This window comes from Puntigrus tetrazona, chromosome 13 (genome assembly GCF_018831695.1).
Source record: "Puntigrus tetrazona isolate hp1 chromosome 13, ASM1883169v1, whole genome shotgun sequence".
In the NCBI taxonomy this organism is placed as follows: Eukaryota; Metazoa; Chordata; class Actinopteri; order Cypriniformes; family Cyprinidae; genus Puntigrus; species Puntigrus tetrazona.
The window spans coordinates 10,018,996-10,044,780 of NC_056711.1; the positions used below are offsets into that span (position 1 = coordinate 10,018,996).

Here is a 25,785-nt window from a genome sequence, read left to right on the forward strand (position 1 = left end):
GATAACTTAAATGTTTACATGCATGTCTGAATAAATAGAAAATCCATTTACACCGTTGGATTAAAGATTTTTTTCTCCGCTTTCCTCCAAACACTGAATATATCTGAAGATTCTTTCACAAAAAACAAACAAAAAAAGGCTACGATAGGGATATCTTGTACTAAATTTCATTTCTACTGTGAGGTTGAAGCTCTAGTTTTAAATTTAAGCCCATCACTTGAATATACGATGCCTCCCGTGTTACCTGTTGTTACCGTTTTCTCTTACAGTATGTGCCACTGAAGCGTAGATGAAGACAAGCAATGGAAGGCCCGGCAAACTGACCCGCTAAATGTATTCTGCTCTCAATAACTGCTCTCAGCTGAAATTCATGTAAAACGCCAGGAACTCCCGATGCTTTTAAAAGCCACATCTGATAGTAGATAATGACACAGATTTCAGGGCCATTATGGAAGGCTATCAAATATTCCATTTCTTTTTGCATTTAGATTTGTAAAACGTCCACACAGTCCACACCTCATTCACTGACACAGTATCTGCCGAGTGCGGCGGACGATAAGACGGTCCACAACCAACAGAGCTTAGAGGGAAAGAAAAAGCAAGATATAGGAAAATGCTTATCAAAAATGAAATGCTGGAAATGTATAACTCACCACGACAGAGATTTCTTTAATGCTTTAGAATATCAAATGCTTTAAATTCATGACGAGGTAACAAGGTAAAGGTCAGCCTGTAAAATAAGCAAAAAAAGCGTGTGCATGTGACATGCATGAAAGAAAATGCGTATTATTGTTGTGTTTACCTCATTTATGTATTTTGTACTGATGGGTAGCTTTAAGACAGTACGTGTTTGTTTCTTATGTCGCTCCATGCAAACGAATGCAAGAGGAAATGACTGCACCTGAAACCTATTAGTTTCAAGCTGATAAAACGTAAAGATAAATGAAAAAAATCCTCCGACTGAAGAACAACGACTGGAAAGGAGAGAAAGAGGAGAAAATGAGAGGTTCAACAGGCACCCATCAAAAACTTCTCAGTAATGGGCAGGCATTCACCCATTGGACCAACATCTTTCAATTTATTAGCATGACAAAGGACACAATCATTTTGGATATGCCTGAATGCAATTTTCATTAACTTTGCAATGATTTATTAACAAAAGTGTCAGGAATGTAATAAAAGCAGCAGGACCCCACAAAATGCCAAAATAAAAAAATAGAAAAAAATAGAAAAAAATTAAAGTGAATAAAATAAATAATCTAAACCGAAGAGGAAAGAAGTAAATCGGGAGAGAAAGAAAAGAAGAGAGAGAAACAGACATTACATTTAGTCAATATTTTGTAGCCTGAAGTCAGTAAGGTTTTGATTCAATAAGAAACGATACAGAATTTAAAACACTGCAATTAATGCATTGAGTAAAGAATATTCACATATCTCATTTTCATGGAATTACACAACAGTTAGGTCCATTCCTCTAATCTGATTGGATAATGTGGCATTTCAAAAGTGCTTATGTGTAGTATAACAACACGTAGCTTTTTATGGCTACTTTATATGGCTGATTATAATTTAACAGTTCCTCTGAATAAATGAAACATTTTGAATGCTATACATGACTTTAGACATCATAACATTATAATATGCAGCATAAAAAAAAAGTATATTCATTTTAAGATTTCCTAAAGATTTCATTTCATTTCATCAACAGTGCGATTCAATTATCAGAAAAAAAGAGAAAAAACAAACAAAAAAATGTTAGATGATTGCAAATGTAAAAACGGGAAATGGCGGTATACAATTAAATAAAAAATATAAATAAATAAAATCACAATACTGCTAATTATGATAGAAATATTAATAATTGTTTTTTGATTTTAAAGCAATTTTACATGCACATACTTGTTCATGCTACATTGTGGAAACCAAATGTCCACAGCAGAATAAACCCTGAAATTTTTGACAATGTGGAGATGGCCAAAAAAACTTTAAAAATAATAAATTATGTTTATTTGAAAGTGTAACAATGCAAACAGGCTTTCTGTAAGAGGTAGGATTATGGTTGGGTTAGAAGATAAAAATAATGTTGGTCGGTTTAAAAGTCATAGAAGTCTATGGAAAGTCCCCACGGAAACAAACGTGTGTGTGTGTGTGTGTGTGTGTGTGTGTGTGTGTATAAAATTTAAAAACTTTTTTATTATCATTATTGTTTTATGTGTAGAACACAAACACGCAGGAACAGACAAAGCACTAAACATCCTGATATGCCATGATTTTCATTAACACTTGCAGTGTATCACACACATAAACACACATGTGCAAAAAAACATGAAATCGCATGCACACATATGCTCTATGAGAAGAAACAGGACACCATATTGGTGGTGGTGACAGTTACTTGCACATGTGAAATGGTTTGTCTCTTAGTAGGGAGCTTGTGGCAGTTGAGGTTTTTTTCGTTGCTTTTTTTATATTTTTTTTTTTATACCAACACTCCCTCGCAGTAGCATTGGCACAATAATAACTCTAAAAATATTCAGAGACAAAATAGAAAAATCATCATCTCTGCATTACCTCCCCCTTCAGTTACTGGAGATTACCATCTCTAAATGTGATTTTCATCATTTACTACTTATTAAACCTCGAGAACCAAATATTTACAAAGCCGCCGGAGCTAAAATTGCTGGAAGAACTCTGAATAAAGCTCTCATTTCACAGAGGAACAAAAAAAAATGAAATGAAGACTAAACATGAAGGTAGTTATTGAGAGACTGCAGCGACGAGGGAAACGTCAGATGAACTGAAAATATGTAACAACAAAGACAGTGTTTGTTGCTGCTTATCAGAAATGCTATGTGGACTACAGGGGCTGACACACATATTAACGCAAGTGTGAGTTAAGGTCCCTTAGTAGTACACTCTCCACACCCCAGAGCCTCTCCATATCATTAAGATTTTATCAATTTATAATCCGCCTGAAAGAATAAATAATAAACTGTAGAGTAAGCAATCTTCAAAAGGCACACAGTCCCTCCCAGGTGAACAGCCGCAAGACACATAAGTCACTGCTAAAAGTTTGAACTGACAAAAAAATAAATAAAAAAGCGACCCAAAAGTGATCGAGACACGAAAACGGTTACATGTTCTTTCATGCTCTCTTTTTCTAGGCAGGATATTGCATGGCCAACTTTCCGTGTCCGACTGCTTTACAAAACTTTTTTTCCCCTTTCTCTCTCTCTCTCTCTATATATATATATATATATATATATATATATATATATATATATATATATATATATATATATATATTCTCTCTTAGAACGATAGTCATCAACACAAACATATGGCCTCCGAAGTTATGCAAATAATCAGTGCAAAAATGATAGCGCCATCAATCCGATTATCCGAACATAAAACTAATTTGTGCTCCAGAAATACATATTTACCTGTGTTCCCCAAAGGAAAAACGCCTGGTAGATTGAACATAGCTTGGAGTAGGGCAAGAACAAAAAAGGGGGAAAAAAAACATGTATTTCTTATATATAGTCAACTTTTAGCAAAGCTTATTCTGGCAAAGGTGGCTGATGGATGGGGTTCCTTTTTTAAGCCCTTTCAGGGAAAGAAAATAAGCTCAACGTTGCAATTTACCGAGCCATATAAATCAGCCCGTGACCACAAATAATTCTGCGAGGGGAGAATTTATATGTTTAATTACACAGTGCAGGTGCCAGGCTTGTCTTCCTCATTACTCTAAGATACATAAAACACTCAATAACACGTATAGCAGCAGGACAATGGGAAGAGAAAGTAATTAGCTGGCTGTTATTTAATAAGTTACTTCTATGAGCTGCTTCATCTTGCTCGAGTTTAGCATACAGTATTTCGTTAGCAGAGCGATTCGGAACGCCTTAATATACATAGCCGGGTTGTTCTTTCATTCGGTAGGCGATTATTACCTCTCGTTTTTTTTTTTTTTGTGTTAGAGCTACTGAAAACTGGGGGAAGCCCATGGAGAACAGGATAAATCTGTTTTCCGAGATGGGCAGGTATGTTTTGCACACCTGAGCGACGTACACTGGCACCGGCAAGCAACGGGCAGCGGTGAGCCAGTTCCAGCCGTTCTGTTTTACCCCTGGGCCTGGAATCATAACAAAGTCGAGCAGCGTGCCAATGTGGGTGGCAAGGGATGCAAACCACTAGGTCAGGGGAGTTCAGAAGAACAGAAAAGGGCCTCTCAGGAGAGATAGGGCAAGAGAGGAGGAGTTGGAGAGAAAGAGAAAGACAGACTGATGTAAAAGCCACATGTGCGCAGGGCCTCCTCTCTCTTCTTCTTCAGCTTGCCGCAGTCCAGCTGCCCTCACCACAATCCCAGCCTGGGGATGTATAACTACCCAACGCAGTCAGGGGCCAAGTCGCTCTCTTTTCTTTCGCCGTATCTCTCTTTCTCCATTCCAAAACCCACAAAGTCCTGAGTAAACACAGTCCAGCCTTTAGCTCACTGGCCATTTTCTTCTCGTTGGGCCTGAGGCTGTTTAGAGACCAGCCAAACCAGGTCCGGTTCCCCCTCCCTGCAGGCCTCACACGAGGCCTGACCTCACCCGCTCGCGGCTCCCACACAACGGGCTGCGGGTAAGCTAATATAGGCCTCTCTCACTCACACTCACCCACATGGCCGTGTTGGACTTGGCCGGCGCTGGTCTGGCATGAGTTAACAGGCGGGCAGCAGAGGGCCGTGGGAACAGCTTGGCGAGGTTTGATGTCCGCGGGGCCGTTTGGATACGCTGAGCGTTTTTAACAGGATGTCATGGACTACCTGGCCCGCTCAATCTGTTTCGGCACGTCTCGACAGACTCGGACTGGGCACCGGGCCGGACACAAACCATTTACTAAAATGCCACATTTACTCTAACCGCAGTAATTACTTGACAGCAACAACACGGGTGACCATATTTGACAGGCACACTCAAAGGGGCATACCAAAACAGATTTTGGTGTGGTTAAAACACAAAATTGCACTTGTTTAAACTAGTTTATCCAGGTGCTGCTGCAGTGGCTGCTTTTCTTGTACAGTATGGAGATTCTTTTGGATTTCGAGATTGGAAACATACCGTAAGTCAATGCATTTCCCCTTATGGACATTAGCTGTGTAATAAATAAAACGGAAAGCATAGTCATTATTGCCTGCTGATACAGTTGCATGATTAATATCAGCTATAGACAGATATATCGAGGCCGTAAGGAAGATACAAGCTCATTGATTACTCTGTTGCCTTTTCATGTAAATGCAATTCTGTTCTATCGAATGAACATGAGAAAACTACCAGAGTGTGGTGAAAAATACTAAATCATAGAATTGTCAGAGCCATGGTTTAGGGCATCATTCCTTATTCTCCCTATAATATCTATCAATAAATGTGTCAAAAAGGGGTAGGTGAGAGTCATTATTTGTGCTCCTATGAACAAAGATAAAAAGATAACAGAAATACAATAAGATAAAAAAAAAGACCAATACGAGTGCACCTGTAAAATCATTGGATAGCTTGACGTCACTCCTCAACAGCCAGCCAAGTACTTTAACATTTTTTAACTCGTCTTTTTTATCAAAGTAATTAATGCGGCAAAGCAAATGTATTTGGAACAAGAAGAGAGAGGAGGTCAAGTAGAGGTTAACAGATAGGCAGGCAGGATAGAATGGGACAAGATGGACTTGGCACGGTTTCTACCTGAATAAGCTCATCACAGCCTCTAAATAAATAATAAACACAAGTACGCAAACTGATGAAAGTGATTTTCATTTCTTCATTTTTATTTTATTTCTCTAAGGGACAGTTCATCCAAAATGTCATTCCAAACCTGCTAAAAGCTAAATGTGCATAATTTCCAAGTTTTCCGAAGCCATATGTGAGCTTTTTTTTTAAGAGCTAGTGACATTTGGCATCATCGATGTCAAACCTACCATGATGAACCCTAACTCACCATCTGAAAATATGTGAATGTAAATGACTTCTGAAAGTTTGAGAAAGATTATTTGTATAAAGCTATTGTATGGCTTCAAAATATACAGCTTGATTATATCTATATTAACTATTTTTGATACTTTATCATGATTTTATTTTGTATCATTTTTGCATCTCAAAGGGATAGTTAACAAATTTTGTAAACATTTGCTATTTCAAACTTGCATGACTTTTTTCCTACTGCAGAATATTAAAAAAAAAAAAAAAAAAAAAAAAAAAAAAACACACAACATTGGTAAGACCCTCAAAAGAGCAGCATGAACATTCTGCCTAAAATCCTACTTTGTGGCCCACGCAAGGAAAAAAAAAAAATCCAGCCATGTGGATTTGCAAAATATACAACAGTTTATTTTTGCATGAATCGTCTCTTCAAGAGGCAAGTGAGGCATTTGAGACATGCAGAGCTCAAAAATCACCAAATAAAAAGTACATGACAATTTAAAGCATGCCTTGGTTTGTTGCATTTTGAAATGCCTTCCCCTCAACTGAGGCACCTATACCACTGGTTTCCTGGCAGGAAGAGGACTATGGCAGGACTGAGCTGGACCAGGGTTACTTTATAATGAGAGGAGGCAACACTCACAGAAGACTGTCAGATAAACTAAATCCCACCAGTGAGATCGGCCCTCAGAGTGGGAGAGGGAGGAAATGGAAGCAAGGACGAGTGTGTTGATAGAAGAAAGGAAAGCAGAGGATGAGGAAAGACAGGAGAGACAGATGACAGCATCAAGAGCCTCTTGCCCATAGCATTCGCTATCTGAGAGTGTTGCATGATGGGAGATGAGCTGACAAGGGGTGTGAGGTTACTGGGAGATGGCAGAGTAAATGCTTGGTTTCTCACTGGACAGCCAATGACATGAGCCATTTTAAATAGCCAACTAATGAACTGACAGAATGAATAAAAGAAATTTAAACAGAAATATAGAGAATCTCACCCTGCTTATAACTATTATTTAAATTATTTCTATGCAAAAAATGAATACATAAAAAAATGTGATTGATGCTCAAGTTAAGGGGTGGGACTATAGGTACGGTCACATTTACGAAATTTGCTAAATCCAGTTTTACTAAAAACTGGGGCGATTGACCAACAAAATGCTGCTTGCTTTGAAAGCGACCTCTGTGTGAGAGCTGCTGTTGGACAGTACACAAATGGACCTTTTTAGTACCCAAAATTTCACTAATGTGACTGTACCTTCTCTGCTTGTCTGATAAGTGGTGGGATAACCTGTCTAAAAGCAGCCATTACATTCACGGTTCTGTTTGGTGATGCTAGTGGCACAGAAATGGCACATTTCACCTTTAGAGGTTGTGAGATGGAAAGACACTGATTAATATGGATGCACATAGTATGTCAGATGCTGGGAGAGGCAGTGGAAACCAAAGCACAAGGGATGTCCCACAATTCCCATTCCAAATTTGCTTTAATCAGGGCAAAGAACCTCCAACACTTTTCAGTATCCCACACATCCCACCGTCCGCCTCCTGAACAAGGCCCAGACAGTCCTCTGACCCACTTCAACACATCTGGGTCAGCCTCTGTCTGAACTCTGTTGCACACTATAACTATTGCATGTGCCATTTCAACATGTCAACAGTATAGGGGACATGCAGAGCTAAAGGCTACATCTAAAGAAGTAATCTACAACGGAGTTATCAATGAGTCATTTAGGGAAAGCATGAGAACATGGGTTGACCAAAAAAAACACACAAATAACCCATAAATGAGGAAAATGAATCTTCATTCTTAGAGTTACAAATAGCATTTATCTTCAAAATGTTAGAGGGTTTTTTTTTATTATCTTGGGGTTTTTTTTCTGTCACACCATAGGACATGCCAACTACCCACAAACAAACAAATTTACACTTAATATAATCAAAAGTATCAAAAACTGACACTTACAATAAAGGGATAGCTCTCCTAAAAATTCTGTCACTGATGATACTTTCTCACGTCGTTCCAAACCCATAAGACCTTCTTTCATCAGATATTTCGAACACGTAGTTCTGATGAAATCCAAGAGCTTTCTGACCCTGAATAAACAGCAATGCAACTACCGCATTCAAGGCCCAGAAAGGCAGCGAGGACCCTGTTTAAATAATCCATGTGAGATCACTAGTTCAACCACAATTTTATGAAGCTACAATGTACCACTGTCACATGTCCTTACTGCCTTTCTAGGCCTTGAACGTGGTAGTTGCACTGCTGTCTATGCAGTGTCAGATTTTAATTTAAAAACATCTCAATGTGTGTTCCAAAGATGAAGAAAGGTGTTACAGGTTTGCAATGACAAAGTTGAGTTAAAATGATTTAAAATGCCGACTAGGAACTTTCTAAAACACTGAAAGAAATAGTCATTGTGATCATTATGATTTTGAGCTTTTTTGAGGAAGCAAACCTAACCGTCCTAAAGTTATCTTTTCAGAAATGTGAACCCCGACAGAAACAAAAAGATTAATTTGTCCAAAAGGATTTTAAATGTAGTTAAAGATCAGAGATGGATTTTAAAAACAAAAAGACAGTGTTTATGCTGCTTTGAATCCCAAAATGAGCAAGTGATAAAAAATAAAAACAAACTGCTCCCGCTCAGCCCAGAAGGGCTCTTGAAGACTTGTGAGGGCACAGGGGAAGTGATTAAAGACCTCAGTATTTCTTTCCCGCACTTCCAAATATAAGTTACGTTTGATGTCTGTGTGAGGGCGTTTGTAGCAAATACGAAAAAAACAGCTTTTTTTTTTCTTCCTCTCACTTTGGATGGGAAAGGAGAACGCAGGTAAATGACACAGCTGTCCTTTGCCCATGGCCTCTGGCGATCTATCCTCTACAAAACTACCCATAAAGAGCCAGGGAAGTGAAGAGAGAGAGAGAGAGAGAGAGAGAGAATGAGCCCATTTCAGCTAGGGCTTCTGGCTACAGTGTTCAAAGAGCCGTGATATTGAAATAAAGAGCGAGCAGGAGCGGCGGGGTTTGGAGCGATCCATAGTGGGGTATTGATCAAGGTTAGCACTCTGTGAGAGAGCGCATCATCCCTACCGCGCCGCTGGCTGGAGGGCATCGTGCGCGCACACACACACACACACACACACACGCACGCACACACAGTCTTGACTAGGTGTCTACTCTAAAAACAGTTCTCCACATCTAAGCTAACAAGGAAATCTCACGGGCCAGACTGGGCTCCGGGGAAGGCTGAGAGAAAGGGAAAGAAAAAAGAGAGTTTACAAATAACTTCTGAAAAAAAAAAAAAAAAAAAAAAAAAAACTGGATATTGAGAGCTTGATCAAAACAGCTGCCATACTGTACCCGCTCACCTCAAAGTGAAAACAAGTAGCCACATGACCCCTGAAAAACAGGGAAAAAAGCAAACTGCTATTTAAAAATTATGTAATCCGTTGATCAGTAAACAATAAACTAAAACAAAAGAGTACATGTACATTTAATGTAATTATAAAACTAAATAAAACATATACATAAATATATAACATATAGATAAATGTGTATAATTAAATACATCAAATACTAAGTTAAATAAAAATAATTTATTTCTATTATATTTATTATTATTATAATCATCATTTTATATTACTCTTTAATATAATCACAACTACTACTACTACTACAAATAATATATAAACATTTTGAAACAATTTTTAATTAGAGTTCACCAAAACTATGAAATAACACAAGTGGAAGTATAGGAAATGTTAGTCAGTTAGTACAAGCAAGCAAACTAATAATAATAATAATAATAATAATAATAATAACAATAATGACGACAACAACAACAACAACAAGAACCTTTTAAAGAAATGTTTGGGTCAATTTTGAACTATTTTTCATATTTAGAACTAATAGCCAGGTCACCAAATCTTTGGAAAAAGAAAAACAAATGAAAGAAAGTTTTGTATTAACTAAGAAACTATTAACCAACAGTAAATAAATACGCCATATATTTAAACTATACTTATGCAGCCACTCTTCACGTTGGACATTTCTACACCAACTTCATGACAAATCCACCAGGGAAGCTTCTTTAAACAAATTAAGAGCTATTATGTGGAGCTCTAAACTGCCCATTTTGTCCTAATGTCCATGCTAATCCTCACAGCTCAACAGACAGACAGGGGCTTTGCTCTTCAGCAAGTGCTTCAACAATTACAACCGTTTTCCAGTTTAAATTCTGCAGCTGTCTTGACAGCCACATTCAACACAACGTTCCCAGCATGGAACATTCCAACAGAGAAAGTGCACGTGGTTTTGAGGAATTATGGACCAAACCACACGCACATGTAAAAATCCCTGCAGAATAGGGTATTTTCAGGCTTGGCATGTGTGGTTCATCATAATTTGGAAGAATTTTACAGTGAGGTTAAGATCTTTCACAGTTAACAATATTGAATATGACACTTATTTTGTCAGTACTATAAACATTTTTGCGTTATAAAAAGACAACTCTTAAACCCATGAAAACTGGAAAACCAGAATAAAACTGTAACTAGCTGTTCTAGGAGAAACGTAATCACCAACCGCAGCTGTGAAAAAAAGTTTTTGTTTTTCTCCCTAAAGCAGGTGCTTTATTGTTCTGCATGACAGCAGTAATGTTGACAGTGATAGCTGTACTATTAAGAGTCTTGCTAAAGCGGCTTATACTGGTAAGAAGTGACCTCTTCAGTCAATGTGATTTTTAAAGAAGGACGGGGAGGATTTACAGACTCCTTCGTACAAGATGTGAGACCACTTAAGTTTTCATGTGCTGTGCAGAGAAATGTAACCTAACAATTCAAGTAGGTTACAACTCGTGGCCGGGTTAAAAAATAAATGGATTAAATAAAATAAAAAACACACACCCAACAAAAACAGAACCCCTCATCCTGAAGAAACATGAACTGGTTATAAATAAATAAATTAAAAATAACGAGGAAATGTGTGTCTGTCTACTTTCAAAAAATATATTTAATCAAAAATAGTTATGTAAAATAATTAATGTGCCAGTTTTGATTTAAGAATTGTTTTAAGTCTGAACTTGCCTTTTTTTTTTTTTAAATAACTAAATTATATAAATCACATGTATCAATATACACAATACATTTCCTTCGCTTGATAGGGCTGCATTAATCTTAGCAAATATACAGTAACAACATTAGTTCTGTGAAATAATATTGCAATTTAAAATAACTGAAATTACAATTTATTCTTGTGATGACAAATCCAATTTTTCAGCAGCCATGCATCTATCAATTTAATGTCTTCGCAACATACGTATACAACACACACCAGATGCTACCGTGTGCGTGAAGTATAATTACATATTAATTTGCTCTTCTTAAATTATCTATAATTATATATATATATATATATATATATATATATATATATATATATATATATATATATATATATATATATATATATATATATGCATGGTATGGCTTTCCCTCAGCACCTGTCACACTTCCTGCAGCACTGCTTACACTGCAACATCAAATAATAAAGACAGTATACTTACATATGGCCAATAAAAGTCCCAGAATTTTAATGGGCTTCCTACCCTGTCACAAAGCACCAGCAGAGATAATGGAAAACCAGATTTGGCCAGAGAGAAAGATCAGACATGGCAAAAGCCATCTAAAGGCAGTTCCCTCACAGGACCGTGTTAGGGAGCAGAAGTGATTCTACATTCTCTCTCTTTCTCTCTCTCTCATCTACTTGTCAGAGAGCAGTCTGGTCACTCTAAATGGATGGAGAAATTCCCTGCTTACTCATGCATACCGCTGGCAAATTGTCCCTCTCAGATCCCGGCCCTGCCGTGTGATTTGCGCAAGTCGCTGCTATGTAGAGTCTCTGCCTCATATTGGAAAAGGGCAGTGCGGAAATAGACAAACTAGTCCGAGAGGTGCATTTGAAGAAAATTATATCTTTCAGGGCTAGCCGACGAGTCTGCGCAAAGGAGAAGCCACTAGGAGAAGAGTGAGACGCCTTTTAGTGGCGACCTTGGCAGGGGAGTGGGCGGCCGGCAGCATTTCGAAAGGTCTCGCTAAGGCTGTCGTGCATGTTATTGTCATCATACTGCGAATTAGGAGGCAAAAGAGAGAAAGAGAGAAAGAGAGAGAGAGAGAGAAGAAGAAGAAGAAAGTCGAGAGCGGCTAGGAAATATCAAACAACCTTCACCAAGCTAGCAAACAATTCTCATGTGAGAAGAGATCCTGGTTTCGTGGCGTATAGTGGAGTCCCACACTATCATCATGATGTTGAGCACTGGCTCTTTCGAGGGTATAGTGTGGGTTTGCGGTAGGATGTCAGGTACAAAACACGAAAGAAGGGGATGCTGAACACACCGGTGTGAGTTTGTGGGCTGCTGTATCTGGTGCTGCCGTTATTGCATTGAATCCCACCTACAGCCTTCCATTTAGGCTAGGTGAGTGACTGTGGGCCGAACAATCTTCCTTAATATTAATAATGGCTTCATGCGCCCCCTATGGACTGCGTGATTACCCCCCGGCACGTTCAGGCGTGCCACGGCACTGCACAACGAGTGCAGATTATTAATGCTTTTACCAACTTTGCCTCCAAGATCATCTGTAATAACAGAGAACATCCGTTAGCACTGAATTAGATCAATTAGACGGCACTCTTAAAAGAGGTTACAGAGCAATTCATAAATGGAGCTGTGAGGGAAGGCAAGAGCGGAGGAAAAAAAAAAAAAAAAAAGAGCCATGTTATAGTCCATGAATAACAATGAGAAGGTATTAGACAGCCTAATAGCACCGGATCATGCACAGACCTGTTGAGAGCTTCAGTCGCACTACAGGAGAGATAAACTTGGTCTTGTTACCAATGTGATTTATGCCAAAGACAGACAAGCCTCAGGTACTTGCAATTGTGGACTCACACAGATACACTACTATGAGTTTCAACAGACACTGTAGAACAGGAATACGCATAATCCAAGAGGGCGGGTTTCTAAATTTTATTCTCAGTAATCCGAGTAATCATATCTTATTTTACACTGCTTCAGGAGCTAGTGCGGTGTATGGCTATGAAATTAAATCAACAATATCCATTTCAGCTATATAAACAGTGATGGAAACTTTATTGAATAAATATTTATTTTACTTGAGGGGCATTTTTCATCCATTTCCCCCCAATGAAAAGAGACACAGAACCAGCATCGGAGGCGATAATATATTTTGAGTGTTGACAAAAGAAAATAACAGACTGTTAGAGAGACTGACACCCCCTTTGAATAAAAAAAAAAAAAAAAAAAAAAAAATCACATTTAGAAACAAATAATACATTTAGAATAGTCAGAGGGAAAAATAAAATGCTATTATTTCTACTTATAAGGTATGTATATATACACTATGTAGTTATATATGCATCATAAACAGTACATGAAATTATCGTATACACACTACAGATACAATATTAATAGGGAAGGCATTTGTAATGCTTCTTTATTTTATTTCTTTATTTTGGGTTTTTTTTCATTAAATGCTGAAGAAGAAAAAAGTCATTTCCATATAATTCATCTGAATGACAGCATGTTGAGATTATTTCCAGAGGATGATATGATGCTGAAGGCTGGAATAATGGCTGCTAAAAAGAAAAAAAGTAATGATACGGAAATAAATTGCATTTTAAAATTAAAAAAGAAAAATTAATTGTAGCCTAATACAATTTTGGCCCTCAAAAACATAAAAATCACTGTCATGTTGATTTTGCAGAGTAAAGACTGCTTTATTGGAGGGAAAATAGCATAAAAAACTACATGAACAACCACATATAATTATAATCTATTCTTAATTCATAAAACAAACTTTCATAAATTACAAGTCATTCTGCTTTAAGGTGATCCACAAGCCAACAAACACTAATAAAGAAGAGGTACAGGTAGTTTGCCAAGTTTGCCATCTCTTTACAAATGGGACACTGCCGTTTTTCAGTCATAAACATCACGCATGGTGCTCTTTTAAAAGCAACCCACATTTATTTTAGCATGTATTTAACATGTGTATTTGCAGAGGAATTCCGCCACATAATGTCCAAGCTCTCTTTTTTCAGATTTATTTCTTCTCTTAGTTTTCTAAAATCTCTTGATCTTTAATCTCTGTGCCAGTGCCTGTAATAAAGATTATGGCAGCTATACTGACAAGTCAGTTAAATCTTAGCTGGCTGACAACTCTGGCAACAGAATTATTTGAATATAATTCTCAAAAGGGAAAATGTTTTAATAACAGGCAGTCAGCGTGAACGCAACCGCATTGGAGGGTCAGATTTGGCGGCCACTGACTCGCATTAAAATGAGCAAACAAAGCCCAGAGTGTACAGAAATCCTCGTCCAAGTTGTGTGCATTTGACGGGTGTATATTAACCATCTGTGGTGATAGCGCCGGTAGGGGTTGTGGATGTTTAATGACACATGATCTGTTGTTCAAAGCCACATGACAGGCCCACAGAGGCGCTGATTTCACAACACTGCACTTAAATCTTCAAGTAATACGTTTAAATCAAATTGGCTGCTAGAAGAACACGTTAAATCATCAGTTACCTGCTATACCTGTCTTAAACGTCCTAATATTGCGCGAGTAACACTCCCAACTCGACCAGGCTGAGTTGAAGTCAAAAAAGGGAGAGCGGATACACAAAGAGTGAACGCACTGGCCTCTCTGCAGCTCAGACTGCTTTACGAACACTGCAGGCTGGCTAATTATCATGGGGTTCTATGCTATCCCCCTTTGCCCCCCTCCAATCGAGCTCAGCACACCCCCACATCCCCTGCGGGCATGGGACGCACTGACAGTAATCTCCCTGTGACAGCACTTGGACGTGCCGTCATTAAGCCGTCCGTGTTATTGAGATGATAGCCCTGAGAATGTGGCCATCGTGCCAAAGAGAGCGAGCGATGAGCAGCTCTTCCTCTCCGGCTGAAAGACAATGAAAAAGAAAGAAAGGGAGGACAGACAGTTTTCCTCTTTCCCAAAAGCCACACCAGTTTAATCCGTGCTTTTAACATGCTCTTGCCAAGGAGTATTTTACAGTCCGCATGTTGACTTAATTAAACAGAAAATCGACTTAAAAATATCTCCTCCACAAGAAAACCCCAAAACAAATCTGATTTAAGCATAGGCAGACAGGACGCTAACAACGGGCGACAGTTAAAGGAATAGTTGAAATCATATACTCAGCCTCATGTTGTTCCGAACTAGTATGGTCCCTTTCTCACAATTCTCTCATGGCAAATAAAAATGCATATATTTTGCAGATTATTTTGGCTGTTTTCTGATATACAAAGGAGGTTAAATTTAAATGGACATTTAAGCAATGAAGCAGCTGAGCAAAACAGGTTTTAAGTTTAAAGTGGCTTGCATGTTAACTAGACCAAAAATGCTGTTAGACTGGCAATATGTGCAATTTCTTTGCAAAATATCACAAAGGTGGCTTTCCAACTTTGCTTCGACCTGTTTATGACCTGAGAACATGGCCCCCTGAAGAGCAAATTTAGTTATATAATACTCATATTTAATTATCGAAACATTTGTTCTTGTTGCTTTTTAGATGAAGTTTGTGAAGTTTCAGTACCTTTGCTTGTGGGACTGAATGCATTTCGAGTAGTTAATTATTCACTGTAATCTTTTTCTCTGCAGTAACTCTTAAATTATATTTGTGTGATTTAAATATGTACTTCAAAATTTGAACTATCTCGGTGAGTTGGCATCTTTGTGACATCTTATTCAGCACGTGAATGAGAAAGCTGAAGCAAAGGGAAAGACAAAGGTGTCGCGTGGCTTAAGAAAATGTTAATATAGTGCATCACATGGACTATTTTTATTATGCTTTTGTCATTGTTTTGAGCAAGACAGTTCCTGGTCACCATTCACTTCAACAGCACAGAAAACGGCAAAAAACATTCAGCAAAACAATTATTTTCGACAAAATTGTTCGCATTCAGGTGAACTATCCATTTAACATGTCAAACCTTTAAACAAATTGCAAAACCACATTATTCTAAAGAAAGAACAGAAAGATCAGACGAGTGAGTGAGGAAGAGAGAGAGAGAGGAAAGGAGAAAACTTTCCTTTCCCCCTCCTCTCTTCTCAGAGTCTCAGAGTGCCCTGACAGGGAAACAGATGGCAATTTAAGCAGAGAATTTATGAGCGCCACAATCTTAATGTTGCATAAAGAAAAGAAAAAGACTCGCATCAAGCCCACTGACAAATGTACTCGCTAATATTAATGCACTCCTCATTCATCCAATATGCTTCCTAATTGCTTTTCTGTACACAGTAATATGGCACCTGCTGCTCAGCCCTTGCTCCGGCGTTCAGGAACCAGGCAAGGCATGGGCCGCCACTGGCCCTCGCGTCGTGATGGATGCAGGGCCGTGCATCACGCACCGAGCCTGTCAGGCAGCATAATTAAAATTTTAGACTTACAGCCGAGAGAGAGAGAGAAAGAGTGGGGGAGAGAGAGAGAGAGAGAGAGAGAGAGAGAGAGAGAGAGGGAGAGGGAGGAGTGGTAAACAATCAGACAGAAAACACGGCCACTGCTCAAAGGCATCTTCACAGTCAGTTCACACACTCTGAACACCTCGAGAATAGTGACTGACAAAATCACACACATACACAGATTCACACCAACAGCCACAAAAACCTATATAGACATATCTGAAAAAGGCATATAGACTAGTGAATGGGATGACTTCATCAACAACACTAAATAAAAACATTTAAAAATTGTTTAAAAGCTACTTGAAATATAAAAGATTATATTAAATTAAGATTTTTATATTTATATTAGATTATTTTTATTAATCTTATTTAATAATCTTATTTTTAAATAATATTATTTTATTTTATATTTAAAAACAAAATGCAGCAATTAAAACTTACATAAATATATATATAAATAAATGTTAAAGTGTTTAAAGTTAAACATGTTCATATTAACAAATGTAATATTAACAGTTACCAGTTGCCAGTTGTTTTGGCTTAAATGATTTTTAATTTATGCTGCTTTTTTATCTTTACAGTAATTACAGGTACAAAACGCCATGATGGCAAACAAAACAAATACGTAAATATTCAAAAAGCTGGAGGCATAACACAAAATGCAATAATAGGCATCATTGCTGAAAAAAGAAAGAAAGAAAGAAAGTGTTTTAAATGTCCTTCAAATCAAGTATCCATGATCTATTCTTGGGATCAGTTTATTGTTCAGTTAATTGTTATTCAAGTAAAGAAGTTCTTGATTTCTCTCTCACTTAAAAATTACACTCACTTTAAATCGAACCTGTGGTTCCCTGCATGCAGAGTGAGTGTTTGAGTGTGGAATTACACCTTGCATGGAGTCATTTGGGATAATGTAGATCCTCCCTATAGCTCTTGTCATTAACTCTATAACAGCTGCTGTTAAATGCACTAAATTGTACTATAATGAGCAAGTGAATTGCAAGCAATTACAGAGTTAAATTGAATAAATCCTCAGAGCAATAAATTGTCCTTTCTCTTTACTTCAGATTTAATTGATGCATATTCATATGGAGACCCACGCATATAATTCTCAGGGAAACAATACGGTCTTCCATTTACACTAACACTTTCAAGATATAGTATTATAGAAAAATAATTAACATTAATATATATATATTCACAGCACTGACTACTCTATTTTAAATGTATAGGCCTACAACACACCATCTTAAAGAGGCAAACGGTAAAACTGTATGCGGTGTATAAATACAAACATTAAAAATAGTACTCGGTTTATTCATCTGTGCTTTTGTTAGATCTATATATTCTTTCCTTCCTTTTGCAAATAAATGTTTTGCTTTGTTTTTTGTGACCATTACACACCATTTCTATGAATCTTACTTAATTTTCATACTGGGTGCATTTTCCTTTCCTCCACATCCAAGTGTGATTTTTCCTGGTAAGCCCTGCAGTGTTGGTCTTGTTTCAGAGTCACTTGATTTTAGTGAACCCTGGTGCATTTGTGTTCATTTGCGATTATACTACAGGTTCACCCTTGCTCGTTTAACCGCTGTCATCTCCTACATGCGTTTCGTTCAACGAATGATGTCATCATTGGCTAAAATGAATGCTACTTTAAGTGTTACTTTAAGAAGTGTGAACCCAAATTTTATCTGCTTTAGCAATTACTCAAATTGTGGCATAGTTCCACTGTAACCAACCTCAGATCGCAGGTTGACTTGGGTTCAGTATGACGACGCACTCCTGGGACCACATGACATAATCTTTCCAAGTTTCCAAGGTAAACTGCCAGTGTGTCACCTTACAATAAAACGGGCATGTTTGCTGCTTACCTCAAACGACTGGGCAGGCCCAGTTTCTCAACACCAAATGTCTGTTGTCACAAAGTTGTGAGTGGTAAAAATATATTCAATTTAAAGGAAGCATTAAAAATCATGACTTAAAAAAAAAATAACAAAAAAAATACTAGGGTTACAAACTTTTTTTTTCAAATAAACTTTTTTTTTAATTTTGCATATAACTTTTCTAAATCTTATTCAGCACTGTAGTATGTTTAAAATGATCTCTTGCATACACACACACACACACACACACAGACAGAGTGCCCAACAGTGTTCACTGGCTCTGTTTCTATGTCAGAGACTAACTCCGTTATGTGTGTAATGGGGAGTGTTGTGCACCTGAAGGCACTTGTCAACACAGGATCCCAGGAGCTGGCAGCAGCCGGGGGCCCCAGCGCCACACATCTGCTGTACCCACTTCCAGTGGGCACACATATCAAAAACACAATCCGTTCAGACACACACAAGTGCACAAATAACCTCTCATTTAGCATGAAAGGCAAAAAATAAATAAATAAATAAATAATAGTATTATATATATATATATATATATATATATATATATATATATATATATATATATATATATATATATATATATATATATATAAAAAATTTAAATACATGAATTTATACTCAAATTTATTCACACACACACACACACAGTACATATACATATAATGAATACTATGTGTGCGTGTTTGTTAAACGAAAGGTCAAAAATATAATTTCATATCATTTACGTAACCATTTGCATCAGAGTTTTTTTTGTGCTTTTGTTTTTCTTCAAGTGTGTGTAACAAGAGCTTGCTTGGCCGCAGCTCTTTCCTCAGCCCGTGTAAAACTACTCGCGTTCATACCGCCACACACGTAGCATTTAACACAGCATGGGCACGCGTTTGCACATCTCAACACCTTACATTACCGCGCTCATCTGTGCAATTGCATTCCTGAGACAGCTGCAAGCTCCTGCCCACTTGTGCTCATGCACATCCCAGATAACTCTCTCTGCTTCAATGTCACCACAATTGCACAACACAGGCACGGGACCAAGGTCCGGTTTGCAGGCGTGAGGTAATAATTGGGTTGTATTTTATGGTTTGTGTATTTTAAGATTGTGAGAAATAGCTCGGCTGAATAAATCATTCATACGTTTAGAGTGATTACCGGAGCGAAAAGAGGGGGGAAGCTGGATCGCCCAAGATAGATTACCCATAATGCATTTCAAGAAGGCAACTAATTAGCAGAAGAAAGGTCAAGTAAAACCAGAAAGTGATTAGAGAGAGGAGACAGAAAAAGAGAGAAGAGAGCGAGCGAGCGAGCGAGAGATGTTCGCATCTCACATACGTTTAGTCACTTTTGGAATGTGGCCAAATTTTTTTTCCCCGCCTCGATAACTGAAAGCAGTCGCTTCAATATTTAATGAAATGCTTATGTTGTGGCACCTGGACACATCCGCATCCACAGCGACCCGCTGCCTCCCAAGTGGGTCATTACTGTAGCCATTTGCAAAGGGCACGGGCCTCTCTCCGCCAGCAATGATGCCAGTCTTCGGGAATCTGCAGCAAAACAGCAGGGGGACGTGGGGGGCGGTGCTGTACCCATCTACCGGGAGGACGGAGTACCGCTGCAGAGGAGAAAAAAAAAAGGCAACAACAACAGCCCATCGTCGCACCCAGAGCAAAGCTACTCCCACTGAGCCCTGCTACTCTACAGCCCGCAGCCAGGCTTCTGTTGCCTTCTACGCCCAGAGATTACAGCGCACTGCCAGCGCAGACACGGCGGATGCATTTCTTCTGGCGCATCTCTCCTGTCAACACCGAAAACACAGCTTTGAGCTGGCACCATCCGCTAAGCGCCCCCCCTCCCCCTTAATGATCCAATGCATCAATACCTTCAGCCATCAACGGGGAGCAGATGTCCTCCGTTACCGTATCCTTGGCCGGGATTGGGAGCGCTGCTTTAAAAAGCATTAGTCTCCAGGTCCAGGATGGCTGTCTCACCGTGGCCCGCCACCCGCTTCCACTGGCAGGTGATCCCGGGGCCTAATGGAATTTAATTACTTCAGCCACATTAATCATGGCTACAGTGGAACAGCCACTATTTCATCTCCACTCTTAGGGGTTATTAGTACAAATACACTGTCAAACTGCATTGTGGAAGTGGCATTTTAGGTGTCATCGCCTGTACATTTATTAAAATCTATATCAATATCTTTCAGCGGACACTGCTCTCACCACCCCCTTCCTCGGTCGTCTCTCGTGCACATTAGGGTTTCAGACAAAGTTTCCTGGCATGAAGTGACACCGGTCTGAGAAACTTTTCCTTCATTAATTCTTTCCTGCCACTCCTGCCCGTCTTTTGACGATTGATTGGACGTGGCTGGCAAGGACAGCAGAGCAGCGCTTCAAGACAACACTCTGAAATAGAGACTTCATGCCCTGACTCGACGCAGGTGTCAAAAGCATTACTCAATTCATTATATTATTAATGGTCCGATGGTCACAAGCGTGACCCTTTTTTTCACAACAGTAATGTTTCATAGATAAAACCTGGCAACACATACCTGGTTAAAATATTTATTATTGTTTTACACTAGCAAAAAAAACGAAAAAAAACAAAACAATTTATTGAATATTTTTTTTAATTGATGTCGCAATTTTTTTCTCTTTTCAGGAAAGAATTTATTTACCCACTCATTAGTACAGTGAAGTTTATCTCCTATGTTTGTCACTTTAAAGAATCGCCTATTTAAATAAGAGTTTCATTCATTAAAGACGCTAATGTTTAAACACTATATATCTTTAATACTGCATAGCAGTATCAAATCTACCACCTTCACATACCTAAACTAAAATAGCACTTTACACACAAATTTATTTCTGAAATCACTCAGCCAAGGACCAGGTGCTGGTTTGTTCTGTTTTAATTATTATTTCTAGCCTTGAAATAAAAATCAATAGGTAGATTCCCTGAGCCCTCATTATCCCGTTTCATGTATTTTATAGTAAAAATAAAAAAAGCCACAATAGTAATATGTGGAATTTGAGTCCTGCTGCTCTGAAAACCCGAAGGTCAGGGAAATTAATTTTACTGACTGCGGAGGTGAGGAAAGGAAAAAAGGTGAAACCACAATAAAAACTCCTGCTATACAAAATATTTCAACAGCAGGTAATTCGCTGTTCCATACGTTTCAAAATGTCTTAATGCAAGTCTCACTTGAGGATTTGTTCACACTGTGACAGCTGAATTAGACGACAGACCTGCAATGAGAAATTTACCTCACTACAAAAACCTTAACCACCTGCATTCTTCACCTACTACTGGCTTTTGTTTTATGTGACAGCCTCATTTAAATGCATATCTTTTCCATACCTGAAGAATTTTAAACGTGCTCTTTTCTAGACATGCAACGATTTAATATATCTATATGCTAATAGACAAAGCAAAAAAGTTCACCCAAGACACAGTACGACTAAAATCAATCCATAGTCAGGTTTGAATCAGGCAACAGTAGTTCTAAAGCAAAAAAAAAATGCACACATTCAAAGCAAATGGTGAGAAACTGCCTAAAGCTTTGCTTTGATGAAGATACACCTATCAATAAAAAAATAATGGATCTGGATCAGAGAGCTTGTTAGCTCGCTCAAAACCAGACTAGAACCCTATAGCACTGACAAAAGAATGTAGGCGCTTTTAACAAAGGCATACGAACAGTGAGGTCTTAAGCTCTGGGCTATATAGATTACTATATGATTACTATAGCCTATGCTTGCGCATGTGTGATGTTATGTTATGTTTGTGTGTGTGTGTTGGGGGGGGTGCTGTTGTGTTGATGAGGCTCAGGTAGCCAGAGAGGCAGCTGGGCCGCAACAGCGGATTCTGGGTGTGAGAATGCGAGCGGTGGAACCCTCTGGATCCCTGCCACTCATCTGGCCACCTTCCTAAGCAGGGCAGAAAATCAAACAAGTAGGAAAGAATTAAATAAAAGCAAGAAGAAAAATGATTTCTTATAAATAGCAGGCTTCGCCAGAAGGCATAGGAAATGAGAGCAGCGAGGCGCAGGAGAGGAGCTTGAGCTTGACACGGGTCTTAAAATTGAGAGGGGGCGGAATCAGGGACCTATTGCGCAAAATGGCTCCAACCAAAGCAAGGATTAGTGTTCCTGCCTCCACAGCCAAGATTCTCCAGAACAACTAATCACCTTCAAGTTCTCTGGGTTTTTTTTTCTCCCTTTTTCCTCCTCACTGTCTCTCGCTCTCCTTCTCACTCCCTTTCTCTCTCTCTCTATCCTCTTTAAAGTATCATTTCACCCCTCACAGCCATTATGGCTAAAATTAAGCAGAGAGTGTTCTGCCAGCGCCGATTAGACACATCCCTGGATCCGCGCTGAGGAGAAGGTGTCATGTCAGTTACAGCTCCGAGAAGAAACGTGCTTCACCGAGACGTCTACACGGGCAGACTGAGAAAGCCACGTACGTTTGTGCCACCCAGCGAAAAGACTTGTGGCGAGAATACTTTCGATTCGGTTCAGAGGACTAAAATATCAGCCGGCAATTAGAAACGAGGAGGAACGGCGCACGAAACAAAGCTTTTGTGCGTAACTGCTAATAGACTTCAGCGTGTTTTGAGCGAACAAGTGTTACACAACTCAGAATAAAGACAGATAATCTACTTTCAAGTGAGCTTAATTAAACTTATCCTGCAAGAATAAAAACGTACATGTGTTTACAGTCGTCTGAATGTATTCTAGTAGCTGGAATGCGCTTGAATTCATTTATTACAAAACAACGGTTTGCATATCAGTCAAAAGCACGCGGTGATCAATTAGCTTAATGCAAAGAAACAAACAAGCGCTTCTTTGTTGTTGCTTAAAAATACAAAATGCAGACATCAGCAAATCTCACGTTCACACTTTAACCCACTTACAACAAAAAGCCGAAGAAGAAACTGAAGTTTCGTAATTAGTTGCTGCAAGGATGTGCATGAGGATGCATGTTTACTTCACTTAGAAACAGGCCGAGTGTTTGTACACCTGTTTAATGTGACATTCTGCGAGAGATCTGCATCTCACAAGCACGGCTGCACCCGCAAAGGGCAACGATGATATTGATAAAACAGACGTTTTATAATCACAATGATCTGGAGAACCGCACTGCTGCAGGAAGTTTAAATGAGGCTTAGATAGGTCACCTTCAACTTTAAGAGTTTTGTCTGACCTTTAGTTCTTTAATGTCGAGTCGCTGGTTTTGAAAGAAATAAAAAAAAATAAAAAAATAAAAACAGAGGAAGAAGGATGGCTGTACGATTTCTCTCCATTCCTATTCAGAGATGAAATGGGCCCTGCATACTTGCAAATGACTGGGAAATATGCAAGTAATTTACCGTTAAATTCCATAACAGGAAAACCTAATTGTACAGCATGTCCAGCCTAATTGAATTGTTCTACAAGTGCATTACTGTTATGGAAATAATACTGACAGGAGTGATAAGAGATTGAATGAGAGACACTGAATGGAGAATAAAACTATTAGGCTAAAATAGAAAAGAAAAAAAAAAAAAAAAAAAAAAAAAAATACACAGCCTCAGAAAGTAATTCAGTGAGATGAGTAAGCCAGGATCAAAACTTTAAGATTAACAAATTATTATACATGAGCAATAGTAATGCTGATAATTATCATTATGCTTTTATATTGCAGTAAAAAACATCACTTAAAAATATTAATAAATGCTTCCAAATTAGAAGCATTAAAAAAAAAAATACTATGTGTGACAATGCGTCAACTTGCATCTTTTGCATAAACTACATATTTAAAAAAAAAATAAATAAATAAATGCTATGTTTGCAATGTAAATAAAACACTAAATAACATGCTCGTTTGTCAAATCCAAAAACAGCTTGATGCACCCACAAAAATGCCCTTTTGCTTGCCCAGACTGGAAAGGCCTCCCTCTGCTGGTCAGAGACTGAAGTGCAGTTGACCCTTCTGCAGTTTTTCTGCAGTGGCCTGTCAACTAACAAAAGCAGAAGTCTGTGTCAAAACAGGTCGTCAAATTGATAAAAGAAATTGATGTGTGAAATGCAAGACGCACTGAGCAAACGCGTATAAAGGAGATTTGCATCCACGCTCTCGTGCACCAAACACACTCAGTAAAGCCAGTCCTGCCAAGCCTTTCTCGCAAACAAAAAAGTATACGGATACATACATATGCACATGTGTGCAATTTTAACGCGAAGGTTATTTTATCAAGTTTGAAGCAAGAGACAAAACAATCTTGCTATAATAATTCTACGGTGAAAATTAGCCTTCGTTTGATTGATGCAAAGAACACGCGCAGTTATATTGAAAAGCTTATGAGTGATAACGTCGAATCGAGAACGTAATATCACCAGTGTTTCCGAGAACCATTAAACCTACTTTTATGTTACACTGACTAAAAAAAAAAATCTTAAATCATATCACTCTTAAACACCGGAACTGCCTAAATATAATGAACCTTATGATCTCAAGCTACAGTATCTCTTTGACAGCAGGTTGTTTCAGCAGTGATAGGTTAATGTAATTTCTCTTTTGTTTTCATTCAGTCATCATGGAGAAGATGTCCTTCCACGATGACACGCCGATGGTGAGCAACTTCATTTCAGCCCGGAATATCTCACGCAAATGACAACACCTTCCTTTGTTGCCAAGAGTGTTGAACTGCTTTGAACTGCCGACTGACAGAATAGGGAAGCCATTCCAAACGCAAATGTAAATTATTGTTACTTACACGTTTAACCCTCTAGACACCGTTCTGTCCTGCTATGTGGAGGAATTCTGAAATCATGTTGCCCTCTTTTGGCTGGCATGTGCGACTGCAGATTCTTTCCTGACATAATTACATCTGCTTGAAAATGGGCAGATATTTAAAAGGATGAAGGTGTGATATCTTGGTACGGCGTTGAAGAACGTAAAATATGAACGCGAGATATTTAGAAAATCATGTATGACTGTGTTACAAATATAAAGGAAATGACCTTGTAGCTGCAGTACGATACAAAACACATATTTTAAGGATGAATTTAACTTCAATGACCTGTACAATAAAATTGTAACATAACTTGTATAAGAAAGTCAAACAACATTAAAAAAAAAAAAAGAAAAAGTAATAAATAAACAGTGACCTGTAACTATCACACTAGGCCAAACCACACTATAAGCATATATTAATAGATATTTCTCTATTCCCAACACATTTCCTCCTGTGTATTCGTCTCAATTCATACTCACTCGCTTTCTCCGCCTTCCTCTCCCTCACTCCTCCTCAGACCTGCGGGTCACTCCAGCAGGAACAGGAAGTATCCGTCCTCCTTTCCAGAGCTCACCCCTTTGTCAGTTTCCCCAGCGTTCTCCCAGCATTCCAGCCTTTGATTTCCCACTCGTCTGCAAAGATAAGAA

General features: G+C 38.4%; 1 long non-coding RNA gene across 10 annotated transcripts in view; it reads right to left on the reverse strand.

Annotated features, from left to right (window-relative positions):
• LOC122356802 overlaps positions 1-25,785 on the reverse strand; it is a 351,371-nt gene that overhangs the window by 319,983 nt on the left and 5,603 nt on the right. For all 10 annotated transcript variants that reach the window (XR_006252386.1, XR_006252383.1, XR_006252388.1 and 7 more), the window contains exon 2: positions 25,618-25,770. This is a non-coding gene — a long non-coding RNA (uncharacterized LOC122356802). The remainder of the gene's footprint in view (positions 1-25,617; positions 25,771-25,785) is intronic.